At 41.5% G+C, this 13,675-nt stretch overlaps 1 non-coding gene across 1 annotated transcript; it reads left to right on the top strand.

The window, feature by feature from the left end:
- Nucleotides 1–11,902: 11,902 nt before the first annotated feature.
- On the top strand, nt 11,903–12,009 carry LOC133820213 (small nucleolar RNA R71). Its single transcript, XR_009886638.1, has one exon. It is a non-coding gene; the product is annotated as a small nucleolar RNA R71 (small nucleolar RNA).
- The last annotated feature ends 1,666 nt before the right edge of the window (nt 12,010–13,675 follow it).

The raw sequence follows: 13,675 nt of genomic DNA, 5'->3' as shown, positions 1-13,675 counted from the left end.
AACACATGGATGGGGTGTGCTTGAAAATAGGGTCGAAGTTTACGAGATGAATGAATTAAGCTGAGAGTCAGCTTCTCCATCAAGGGGTATCTCGACTCTGCCCCCAGTAACCTTTTGCTGATGTAATAGACGGGTCTCTGTACCTTCTCTTATTCTCGCACGAGCACTGCACTTATTACGTGTTCAGTGGTGGAAAGGTATAGGTAGAGTATTTCTCCCGTAATAGGTTTTGATAAGATGGGGGGTTTTGCGAGGTGCTTTTTAAGCTCCTGGAAAGCCAACTCGCACTCCTCCGTCCATTCAAATTTCTTACCTCCCCTCAAAAGGTTGAAAAACGGAAGACAACGGTCCGTAGATTTTTATATGAACCTACTTAGGGCCGCCATCCTGCCGGTCAAACTCTGGACATCCTTGTGTCTTTACGGTGAGGGCATGTCAATCAGGGCCTAGATCTTGTCAGGGTTGGCTTCTATTCCACGAGCGTTCACGATAAAGCCCAGGAATTTTCCTGAAGATACGCCGAAGGTGCACTTATGAGGGTTCAGTTTCATGTTATACTTCCGGAGCACGCCAAAGCACTCCTCGAGGTCACTAACATGGTTATTGTTAAGTTGAGACTTGACAAGCATGTCGTCAACATAAACTTCCATGTTGTTCCCTAGTTGTTCTGAAAACATCATATTCACGAGCCGCTGGTATGTGGCCCCAGCATTTTTGAGCCCGAATGGAATGACATTATAGCAGTATAGCCCCTTATCCGTTATGAAGCTCGTATGTTCTTGGTTGAGGGCATGCATGGGAATCTGGTTATATCCAGAATAGGCATCCATGAATGACATCAGTCCATGCCCCGTCATTGCATCCACGAGCTGGTCAATCCTCGGTAATGGAAATCAGTCCTTCGGACAAGCTTTGTTGAGGTCTGAATAGTCAATACAGGTTCGCCACATCCCATTAGGTTTTGGGACCAACACCGGATTGGCTACCCAGTCAGGGTAAAAAGCATCCCTAATGAATAGGTTTGCTTTTAACCTGTCAACCTCCTCCTTCAGTGCCTTCTTTCTGTCGTCATCCAGCTGTCTTCGCTTTTGTTGCATCGGAGGGAAGCTTTTGTCTATATTTAGCGTGTGGCTTGTTATATTCGTACTTATCCCTACCATGTCCGAATGTGACCATGCGAAGACATCCTGGTTTTTCTTTAAAAAGCAAATTAGTTGCTATTTTGTCTCTTCCTGGAGGTGTTTTCCAACCTTTACCCTTTTCGAGGGATCTAACTCTTCGAGTTGAATCTCTTCGAGCTCTTCTAAGGGTTCGAGGTCAGCTTTCTCCTCAACCCTTGGATCGATTTCTTCATCAATCTCTAAGACCGTCCCGTCTTGATTCTGAACAATGACGAGTGCCTGTGCGCTCGTCTGTTTCTTTCCTCTTAAGGTAATGCTGTAGCATTCCCTCCCAGCTAGCTGATCTCCCTTCAATGTTTCGACGCCACTAGGGGTCGGGAACTTAACGGCCAGATGCCTCACGGACGAGTGTTGTGAATTTTCTAACGATAAAAATATGCGCAAGTATACACAGTCGACAACAAGTAATATAGTGATACAGTATCAAAGTTCGTCTCCACATGGACTTTTAAACTAAAAATGATGCAATATCAACTAATAACAATTTACAATTCAGTAACCAAATCAAGAGAAAATTTATGTAATTAATTCTGAAAATAAATGTAAATGAGAAAATTAATTAAACTAAAAATTAGAGATTAAAATGAAAGAATTCTGGGTGGATTTCAGATATGATAAAAATAGATTTGGGTGGTTAATTCCCCTCGGTTCGTTCCAGTTGCTACAGCAATGACTCAGCAATGGGCCAGCAATTTATGTCACAGTTAACAGATTTCGCAAAACCCAGTAAGTTTTTCCCAAAACTTAATATCTATTGTCTATAATCCCCCTCAATACATTCCTGTATTAAAACAGACTATAACCAACCAATCAAGCACCAAATCTTTAGGTTATGCAAGGCAGCAAAATAGTCCTATTCCACTACTCAAAATCACCTAAAACTAGGTAAGTTTCTTGCATCAATTGAATGGGTTCAGCTAGACTTCCCTTTTCCAAGCTAGATCTAACTTAATAAATGCTAAAAATGGCCAGTAATTAACATTCACTTATCAATACAGCACATTCAATTGAACTATGACATAAACAACTTAACCATGCATTTAGAAATTTAGTTCATACATAAGGGTTCATAATCACCCAAATCTTTAGGGTGTTAGTTCATAGCTGAAATTTTAAACATAAAACCAGTACAGAATATTTCCATGAAGTTTGAACAGAAATTGAGATGAGAAAATAATACAAAATTAAAGAGAAATAGAGATTAGAGAGAATTGAGTGTTGAGCTCTAGTCCCCCTTAGGCGTCTGCCTTCTTTTTTCTCCTATTTCGTACTCCCTTCTTCTTCTTCTTTCTTTCTGCTTCTCTCTGTACTTTGCTTAGTGAAAATATCCAGAAAACTTCAATAATGATCGGTCTCCCTTCCATTTTTCGGCTGCCTCCTCTTTAGGGTACTTGGTTTACCCTAATTAGTAAGTCAAAGTCAATTGTGCCCTCTTGTCCTTTGCCACACCATCCAGCTGACTCATTGTACAACATTCTCGCCACCTAGGCGTCACTTATTCTTCATTAAGTCCAGCTGGAATTTGTCACGTTTCTTCACTGGTCCCTGCCGATTGATACGTTGTGGTTGCTACAGCATTGATAGAACAGCAACATGCTATTTCCAGATTTGTTCCCCTTCTTGATCCAAAGTTCCCGATCACCTATTCCAGCTTCCTTTCCTGTTTAACACATACACTAAACTACATAAATCACTCAAAAATATGACAATGCAAACACAAGGTCCATAGCTACACAGACACACTAAATTATACACAATTACATGAAATACAAACACATTACTCTTTTGTTTGGTTTGAACATTAAGTTTAAAGATATGAAAATAACTCTAAATCTTAGAGTTATCAACACCCCAAACTTAGCCTATTGCTTGTCCTCGAGTAATGATAAAACAGAAATAAATAAAAACACACACACAAAACCAAACATACACACAGACGCCACAAAACATGAGAGAGAGATCTAAATAATTCAATATGGCTTAGTGAACAAGTTGCTCTCAGAAAAGTGGAATGGAATGAAATGATGCAGTGTTTATGCCTTGACTTTATATGCTATTTTTCTCAATTTTAGTACTCAGGATATCATTAATACCTCCTTAAAGTCACCTGGCCAATAGTGTGTACAAATGCTTCCCACCAACACCTTGAATTCCTCTAACAACTGCTCCTTGATCCTCAAAATTAACTATTGCTCCCATAAGTTGGATTAGTGCACTCCTCTCCACTAATGTAGTCTAATCTTATCCCCTCGATCAAAAGGACTTTATTAAGCTTGTAATGTAAGGCTTGGGTTAGGGTACGGTAAAGGATGTCATTTAACTAGCTCATAACCTAACCACCTCACTTGTCAAGAACCAAACCTCCTTATCATGATTCATATCTCTCAAACTCACTTCCCCAACATTTCTTTTATACTCACAAAGACATATTACTCTAATGTACTTCTCTTGCTATTATTTCTGAACTTTTCTACTATATATTTTTTTTTTTTTTTTTTTATATATATAATTTTTTTTCTTCTGTTTTTATTATTTTTTTTTTTTGTTTTTACTTTATATGCAAGGAAATACTAAAGACAAGTAAAATAAACTGTATAACGAATAGCAAGAGAATTGGTTTGATTGTATATATGTGTTTGTCTTGCGAGCTAATTCCCCCACCCCAAACTTACATCCCAACATTGTCCCCAATGTGGTTGATATTGAAATTTCGGATTAGCTCACCACAAAGCTACACTCACCTCACTCACCCCAAACTTAGCGTGAGGAATTAATTCTTGACAAGTGAAAGCAACTAGGTTGGGAGGTGTGTGGAAGGTTCATGTTTAGGAGGAGATATGTAGCATGCAGGATCGGGATAAACAAGAAAAATAGGCTTATAGGCTCAAAGACGGGGTCACTAAGGGAACTTGTTATATAAGGGAGGCTAGAAAGGCTCAAGCGTCCAAAAATGGCCTAGATCATTTCTAAGGGATAAGATTAGCTAGGATTTCGCCTCAAGGGGCGCACTAACCAATTCTAGAAGCTTAAAATTTCACAAACAGCAGTCATTTGAAAAACTCAAAACAAGGTGGGATAACAAAAGTACATCACTATTGATTAGAGACTAAGAGGAAGCATCAATGATACCTAGCAATTCATCAAGCATAAACAACATATAAAATCCAGGCAGCAACACAAATGGAGTGAGCGGAAAAAATTCATCATCGAGCAGTACACTAAGCCAGCCTAAATCATCAAATCTCTCAAAGACACAGTGGACAACACACACAAATAGAACCACAAAAACAGTTACTGGACACTAGATAACTAACAACTAACAGACAGAACAAATATACAAAACACAGTACAGAAACTATAAAAAAGATTTAGGGAAAGAAAACCCCCTCTACTCGGAGTCCTCGTTAGGAACATCCGGATTAGGCGCAGGTGCTGAATGTGTAGTCCATGGATCAAGAATTTGCTGCGGGAATAGTGGAAATTGAGGAACAATTCTCGGAGTGAGCTTTTTGAAGGTTCGCTCCATGATGCCATCACGCTGCTGCTCATACTGCCAAAGAGAGTGCATACGGCCACAAAGCTCTTCCTGCCTGTGATGCATTTGTTGTTGCATCACTTCAAACTGAGTGAACCGCTCCAAAAGAGCATCGTCGACCGGGACAGCAGGTGCCGATGAAGAGGCAGAGGCGCGGGGGTTCTTGGTGGCTCGGGATGGGCCAAAACTGACAGCTGCTCTGGGATGTAACAAACCCTCCTCGGGCCAAATAGGGACTCCAGCAGCACGACAAAGAGCGGTGATGGTAGCAGGCAGAAACAATTTCCCTTTTCCGCGCTGGGAACACTCGAAGATCTCTTGAGCTAACACTGTCCCGACATCTACTTGGAGTCCCTTTTGCAGGCAATAGAGCATGAAGGCGCGAGCCTTGCTCACCGTAGAATCATGTGAAGTAGGGCAAAGAGTGGTCTGAACAAATGAGTACAGACATTTAAGATCATGCTCCAATTCCGTCCTCTGAAAACGTAAGTTTTTGCGTTCATCCACATCCCAGGTAGAATCATGCTGAGCTATTGTTTCCATAACTTCTATGAGTGCGTCCCCTGTCACCTCCCCTCGGCATGGGGTAAACGAGCACTCAACGGATTCTAGTTCAAATAAGCTGCTAATTGCTGTAGCACTGAACTGGACTTCAACTTCACGAACTATGACCATAGTGGGCCACTCCTGAGACAGAAAGTTCGCATAGAACTCTCGGACAATCTCGGTCACTGCGGGCTCGGGCTGCACCACAAAATTCTCCCAACGCCTATCACTGATTGTGATACGTAACCACTCAGGTAACTCCTCAATTCTAGCTTGTTCGGCCACCAAACCTCTCTCAATATACAGACCCCGACTAACCACTTGGTTGTTGTATTTAGCCTCTGCCGTTGGACAATAGAATTTCTTCACCTCATGGAAGGGCTTCTTCTTCACTTTATGTGCCACTCTCTTGGTTCTCGGCATGGTTGAAATCTGGAGAGTGCCCAAATGGACGACAGCAAAAGGGAGGCAGCACAGAACAGTACACCAATAGAGAAAACTAAAACCCCCAATAAGAGCAACAACAGCCACAAGTGTATATTCGGAAGAACGGACTATTACCCCAAATGGTTGCACTGAGCCGAGATTGCCTGGGCGGAGAGAAATGGTGTTCAACTGGGACACACGGAGCAGGGGTGCCGCAGGCGTGGGTCTCGTCTGACCACAATGGAGGCAGGGACTCTCGGGATCACTGGAAAGGCCGCCTGGGGTCGGTGCGAGGGGGAGAGGCGGTTCGATTACTGAGTTGGGTCCGCCTGGTTTGCCGAAAGTGGCCGTGGGTTAGTTGTCCGGTTGTGGGGGATGTATGATCGGTGGCTGTTGGGATGGTTTCGATGGGTTCGGAGGTGGTTTGCAGAGGTCGGTGGCTCGACGAAGATGGGTCGTGAGTGGCGGCGGAGGGATTTCTGTGGTTGGGGTTTCAGGGGCTGTGGTCGACGAAGGCTGTTGGGAATGTGGTGAGGATGTACTGAGTATATATATATATTAAAGGTAATAAACTAATATATTTAATAAAAGTTATATATAAGAAAAGTAATATATAAAAAAAAATGAAATACGAATATATATATATAATCAAAGGAACAGTAACTGATATGTTTTTTTTTCGTTTCTTTTAGATAAATATATATATATTCAGTACATCCTTAATCGTGATGTGATGTTGACTGCTGAAAGTGACAGTAGTTAAAATGGGGTAGGTTTTGTTTTTCGTTCTTGGGTCAATGGTGGGGTCATTGGGCCGGCCGAATAGGGTCTGTTGCAAGGGGGCCCAGTTGACTAATTCTTGGGAGCCCAATATAATATAGGGTCAAATGGAACCTTTCTTTATTTCTTTGTATAAAGTCCACGGGCTGCTGGGTCCACAAAAATCCAAAATTTTGACAGCTTTTTTTTTTGGTCCGAAAACAATTGAAATGCACCCAATGATTGCACCTTTAATTCCTTAATCATTTAATCCTTTATTCAAGCACGTGCCAGTTTCTCACTTTACGGACCAACCAGCCTCGATGAAACCCTGATACTTCTATTTTGGACCCAGACTCATTGAGTTGCTGCCCAGCATTGCTGAGTGGTTGCTATAGCAACTGGGCAACACTTTCCACCCCAAACTTAATTCTGCTTCCCAGACTCAATTTTCGCCCAGTTCCTTAGAAACCGTCCCAGAATTAACCTGCACAGAAAACACACGTTTCAGAATTCCACTGAACAATTTATTCCTATCTAATATATATATTTTTTTTCTTTTTTTTTCTCTTTTTTTTTTTATTTATGGGGTGCCATTGAATTTTTCTTTCTGCATTTTTTTTCTTCTGATTTTCAATTATGTTCTTTCCTCTCTTTTCTTTTTGTAAGGCACCCCAAGTTACAATTTTCTTAAGCATCCTTCAAGGAGATCGAGGTCTTTTCTCGGTTGACCTTGCCTCCCCAATAGTGTTTTAACCGCTGCCCGTTAACTGTGAACTCCCTCCCGGACTGATCTTCTCGAATTAAAACAGCTCCAAATGGATACACTTCCATCATAGTAAATGGTCCAGACCAACGGGACTTAAGCTTTCCAGGAAATAGCTTCAACCTGGAGTTAAACAGTAACACTTGCTGATTTTTCTCAAATACTCTTTCCTTGATCCTGCTGTCATGCCATTTCTTCGTCTTTTCTTTGTACAGCTTTGCATTTTCATAAGCAAATAGCCGCATCTCGTCCAGTTCATTCAGCTGCAGCTTTCTTGCTTCTCCAGCAACTACAAGATCCAAATTTAACTTCTTCAACGCCCAAAATGCCTTATGTTCTAATTCTACAGGAAGATGACACACCTTCCCATAAACTAGGCGATAAGGAGACATGCCTAAAGGAGTCTTAAAACCTGTCCTGTATGCCCAAAGCGCATCATCTAATCGCTGGGACCAGTCCTTCCTGCTGGGATTCACAACTTTTTCAAGAATGCCCTTGATTTCTCTATTAGAGATTTCAGCTTGCCCGTTGGTCTGTGGGTGATAAGCTGTGGCTATCTTGTGTTTGACGCTGTATTTGGCTAGCAAGGTAGCCAATATTTTGTTTACAAAGTGGGTTCCCTCATCACTGATCAAAGCCCTTGGAGTCCCAAACCTTGTAAACACATGCTTGTGCAGAAACTTCATCACTACCTTAGCATCATTTGTGGGGCTAGCCACTGCTTCTACCCATTTCGACACGTAGTCAACAGCCACCAAAATGTAGAGGTTCCTAAAAGATTGAGGGAAAGGCCCCATGAAGTCAATGCCCCATACGTCAAACAACTCCACCTCCAAAATGCAATTAAGTGGCATTTCATTCCTTGCTGAGATATTTCCCACTCGCTGGCAGCGATCACATCTTTGAACAAAATCGTGGGCGTCCTTAAAGATAGAAGGCCAATAGTACCCTGATTGAAATACTTTGGCAGCGGTGCGTTGCCCACCAAAATGACCGCCATAAGGAGCTGAATGGCAGTGCTCTAGGATGCTGGAAACTTCATTTGCTGAGACACATCTATATGGTCTGGGCATTGCTTATACAGGTATGGCTCATCCCAGAAATAAAATCTAGCATCATGTAAGAATCTTTTTAGCTGCTGTTTGTTGAAATCTGGTGGATGTACGCCCCCAACTAAAAAGTTTACAATGTCTGCATACCATGGTACCTGCTCTTGTTCCACAACTAGTAATTGTTCATCAGGAAAGGAGTCTTGAATCTGCAATTCTGCCTCTGATTTGCTGCTGTTATTATGAGTTTCCAGCCTTGATAAATGGTCCGCTACTTGATTTTCAGTGCCTTTCCTATCTCGGATTTCTAAATCGAATTCTTGCAGCAATAGAACCCAGCGTATAAGCCTCGGTTTAGAATCCTTTTTGGCTATCAAATACTTGATAGCAAAGTGGTCCGTGTATACAATAACCTTAGTCCCCACAAGATAGGATCGAAATTTTTCAAAGGCAAAAATCACGGCCAGCAGCTCTTTTTCAGTTGTAGTGTAATTAATTTGGGCGTCCACCAATGTTTTGCTTGCATAGTAAATAGAATGAAAAAATTTGCTCTTCCGCTGCCCAAGAACAGCTCCAATCACGAAGTCACTGGCGTCGCACATAAGTTCAAAAGGTAACGACCAGTCGGGTGCTGTGATCACTGATGCTGTAACAAGGGCTGACTTCAATCTCAAAAATGCCTCTTGACATTCATCAGTAAACTCAAAAGGCCTATTTTTCTCCAGCAAGCTGCATAAGGGTTTGGACACCTTTGAAAAATCCTTTATAAAATGCCTGTAAAAGCCAGCATGGCCGAGGAAACTTCTAATTCCTTTTACCATGGTAGGGGCTGGTAGTTTCTCAATAACTTCCAGTTTAGCTTTGTCAACCTCTATCCCCTTGCTAGACACTTTATGCCCCAATACAATTCCCTCTTGCACCATGAAATGGCATTTTTCCCAGTTCAACACTAGATGGGTCTCTTCACACCTCTTTAAGACATTTTCTAAGTTCTCCAAGAAAACTTCAAAAGAATCCCCATAGACAGAGAAATCGTCCATGAATATCTCCAAGATACTCTCAGCCATATCCGAGAAAATAGCCATCATGCACCGCTGAAATGTGGCTGGTGCATTACATAACCCAAAGGGCATCCTCCTAAAAGCGAATGTGTCGTATGGGCAGGTGAAAGTAGTCTTCTCTTGGTCTTCAAGCGCGATAGATATCTGATTATACCCAGAATACCCGTCAAGAAAATAAAAGAACTCCTTACCCGCCAAGCGGTCCAACATTTGGTCGATGAAGGGCAAAGGGAAATGGTCCTTTCTAGTGGCTTTGTTCAGTTTTCTATAATCCATACAAACCCGCAACCCAGTAACTGTGCGAGTAGGAATAAGTTCGTTGCTATCATTTGTAACTACTGTAACACCCCCCTTCTTCGGAACACATTGGACAGGACTAACCCAAGTGCTATCGGAAATCGGATAGATTATCCCATAATCAAGCCACTTAATGACTTCTTTTCTAACCACGTCCTTCATTACTGGATTCAACCTCCTTTGCTGCTCCACAGAGTGAGTACAATCAGATTCCAGCAAGATCTTGTGCATACATAGCGCTGGACTAATCCCTTGAATATCAGCCATTGTCCATCCAATCGCCCTTTTATGCTGCTTCAGCAATTTCAGCAATGCCTCTTCAGCAACAGACTCCAGACAGCTAGATATTATCACAGGTAAAGTATCATTGTCGCCCAAGTACACATACTTTAAATGACTAGGCAGTGGCTTTAACTCCAGCTGGGGTGGCTCTTCAACAGATGGTTTAGGTGGCTGGAAGTGCTTTTCTGGCAGATTTAGAGCTTCAAAGACTTTATTGAATTTCTTTACTGGTTGATAAGAATCCACCCATGTAATAATCTGCTCTTCCTCACTACTATAATCCTCCTCATCCACAAAAATCTGGGTACCCATAGCAGCTTTTTCCACACTTCTACTGATTCTTTCAGCCACTAAAGTGTCAATAACATCAACTCTAGAGCATTCTTCAACTTCATCCGGAAAATTCATGGCTTTGAATACACCAAAAGTGACTAGTTGGTCATTCACCCGCATAGTAAGTTCTCCTTTCTGTACATCAATGAGAGTACGCCCTGTAGCAAGAAAGGGCCGACCCAATATTATAGGCACTTCTCTATCCGCTTCATAGTCTAGAATGATGAAGTCGGCCGGAAAGATAAACTTATCAACTTGGACTAGAACATCCTCGATTTTACCCTCGGGATGAGCCATGGATCTGTCGGCAAGCTGTAATGTAACAGTCGTGGGTCATGCTTCACCAATACCCAACTTTTTAAAGATTGACATAGGCATAAGGTTAATGCTAGCGCCCAAATCGCATAATGCTCTTCCAACATCTCTACCTCCAATAGAACACGAAATCGTGAAACTGCCAGGATCTTTTAACTTAGGAGGGATCTTGCTTTTCAACATCGCGCTACATCCTTCTGTGAGAGCTACAGTCTCAAATTCCCCCAATCGCCTTTTCTTTGTCAAAATATCCTTTAAGAACTTGACATAATTCGGCATTGCTCCAATGCTTCGACCAAGGGGATATTAATATGCAGCTGCTTCAGTACATCCAAAAACTTTCTGAACTGACCATCCTGTTGCTGTTTGCAAAATCGCTGCGGAAATGGAAGTGCGGTTTAGGACCAGAATTTACTGGAGCAGTTTCCTGACCCTTTGCTGTAGCAACTGGGCCAGTTTCAGCAATTTCCTGGGCAGTTTTGTTACTTGTTTCTCCTTCGCTTTGGATTGAAGTGGGCTCTCCACTACCCTGTATTTCCTCAGAATTTCCCAGATTTTTACCATTCCTCAGATGAATAGCTTTACAGTGTTCTTTCCCATCTCTCCTTGGGTTTTCTGTATCATTAGGCAAAGATCCTTGCGGCCTAGTTTTCATTTCATTGGCTAGCTGGCCGAGCTGCATCTCAAGATTACGAAGAGAAGCTGCTTGGCTCTGTATTACTGCATCGTTCTTAGCCATATACTCCCTCATTAGATTCTCCAAAGAATTCGGCTGGGTGTTTTGAACATGTTGTGAAGGTCTCGGCTACTGTGAAAAACCTGGTGGATATGCTTGTCTTCCTTGTGCTGGTGCTGTGCTTGAACTTGCTCCTTGACCCCCACATGACAGATTAGGATGATTCTTCCACTCTGGATTGTAAGTGCTAGAATATGGGTTGTTGTTGCGGTTGAAATTCTGATTACCCACATAGCAAACCGAGGCTGGATTTGAAGGGAAATTCTCAAAAGTATGCCCGTCCCCAAAATACACACACGATACTTCTGCACTTTGAATGGCAGCAGCTGGCTGAATATTTCCTCCCAAACTCATATTCTTCAAGATGTTGGTCATTGAGGCCATTTGAGCTGTTAGAGCCGTTAATGCATCTACTTCAAGAACTCCCGCCACCTTTCTACTTGTAGGAGCTCTAGTGTTTGACCATTGATAGTTATTACTTGCAATCCTTTCCAAAATCTCAAATGCTTCGTTGTAAGACTTGGAAAGAATGGCTCCATTGGCTGAAGCGTCCAAGACCATTCGAGAGGCTGCATTGAGACCATTGTAGAATGTCTCCATTTGTATACAATGTGGGATACCGTGGTGTGGAAATTTTCTTAAAGGCTCTTTGAATCTTTCCCACGCATCACTAGTGGACTCATCTTCCAGCTGCTGAAATGACATAATCTCACTTCTAAACTTTGCATTTCTGGTGGGAGGGAAGTATTTTCTTAGAAATTTCTCAGCCAAGTCATTCCAATTTGTAACGGAATCGGGAGGAAGGGTGTTGAGCCATGATCTAGCTCGGTCCCTTAAAGAGAACGGAAATAGCTTCAGCCTTAATACTTCTTCACTCACTCCTTGAAGTTTGAAAGAATCGCTCACCTCCAAAAATGAACGAAGATGGAGATGAGGATCTTCCGTTGGCATCCCACTAAACTGCCCCACGGTTTGGAGCATTTGAAACATCACTGGCTTGAGCTCGAATTGAGCTGCTTGTATTTCTGGCCTCACAATGCCTGGATTTAGCTCATTAAACATGGGGGCAGCGTATTCCCGTATTGCTCTGGCTCTGTCATCCGCCAAAACAATGGGATTAGTAACTTGCTGGCCATCCCCCTCATCATCAACACGTTCAGCCATAGTGCCTCGGCTTTTAGCCTTTTGATCCTTTCTCCTTTTTCTGAAAGTTCGTTCGATCTCGGGGTCAATAAGAGCAAGTTCACTGTCCTCTTGCTGGTTCATACACTGTAGGTACCTGAGATTGCACAACCCGAACCAACAAGGTTAAAAACAATGAAAATAAACTGTAAAATAGTTGATAAAACAGAATTTAATTTTAAAGTCCCCGGCAACGGCGCCAAAAACTTATTGTGAATTTTCTAACGATTAAAATATGCGCAAGTATACACAGTCAACAACAAGTAATATAGTGATACAGTATCAAAGTTCGTCTCCACATGGACTTTTAAACTAAAAATGATGCAATATCAACTAATAACAATTTACAATTCAGTAACCAAATCAAGAGAAAATTTATGTAATTAATTCTGAAAATAAATGTAAATGAGCAAATTAATTAAACTAAAAATCAGAGATTAAAATGAAAGAATTCTGGGTGGATTTCAGATATGAGAAAAATAGATTTGGGTGGTTAATTCCCCTCGGTTCGTTCCAGTTGCTACAGCAATGACTCAGCAATGGGCCAGCAATTTATGTCACAGTTAACAGATTTCGCAAAACCCAGTAAGTTTTTCCCAAAACTTAATATCTATTGTCTATAATCCCCCTCAATACATTCCTGTATTAAAACAGACTATAACCAACCAATCAAGCACCAAATCTTTAGGTTATGCAAGGCAGCAAAATAGTCCTATTCCACTACTCAAAATCACCTAAAACTAGGTAAGTTTCTTGCATCAATTGAATGGGTTCAGCTAGACTTCCCTTTTCCAAGCTAGATCTAACTTAATAAATGCTAAAAATGGCCAGTAATTAACATTCACTTATCAATACAGCACATTCAATTGAACTATGACATAAACAACTTAACCATGCATTTAGAAATTTAGTTCATACATAAGGGTTCATAATCACCCAAATCTTTAGGGTGTTAGTTCATAGCTGAAATTTTAAACATAAAACCAGTACAGAATATTTCCATGAAGTTTGAACAGAAATTGAGATGAGAAAATAATACAAAATTAAAGAGAAATAGAGATTAGAGAGAATTGAGTGTTGAGCTCTAGTCCCCCTTAGGCGTCTGCCTTCTTTTTTCTCCTATTTCGTACTCCCTTCTTCTTCTTCTTTCTTTCTGCTTCTCTCTGTACTTTGCTTAGTGAAAATATCCAGAAAACTTCAATAATGA

This window comes from Humulus lupulus, chromosome 2 (genome assembly GCF_963169125.1).
Source record: "Humulus lupulus chromosome 2, drHumLupu1.1, whole genome shotgun sequence".
In the NCBI taxonomy this organism is placed as follows: Eukaryota; Viridiplantae; Streptophyta; class Magnoliopsida; order Rosales; family Cannabaceae; genus Humulus; species Humulus lupulus.
This window is presented reverse-complemented; position numbering and strand designations above follow the sequence as displayed.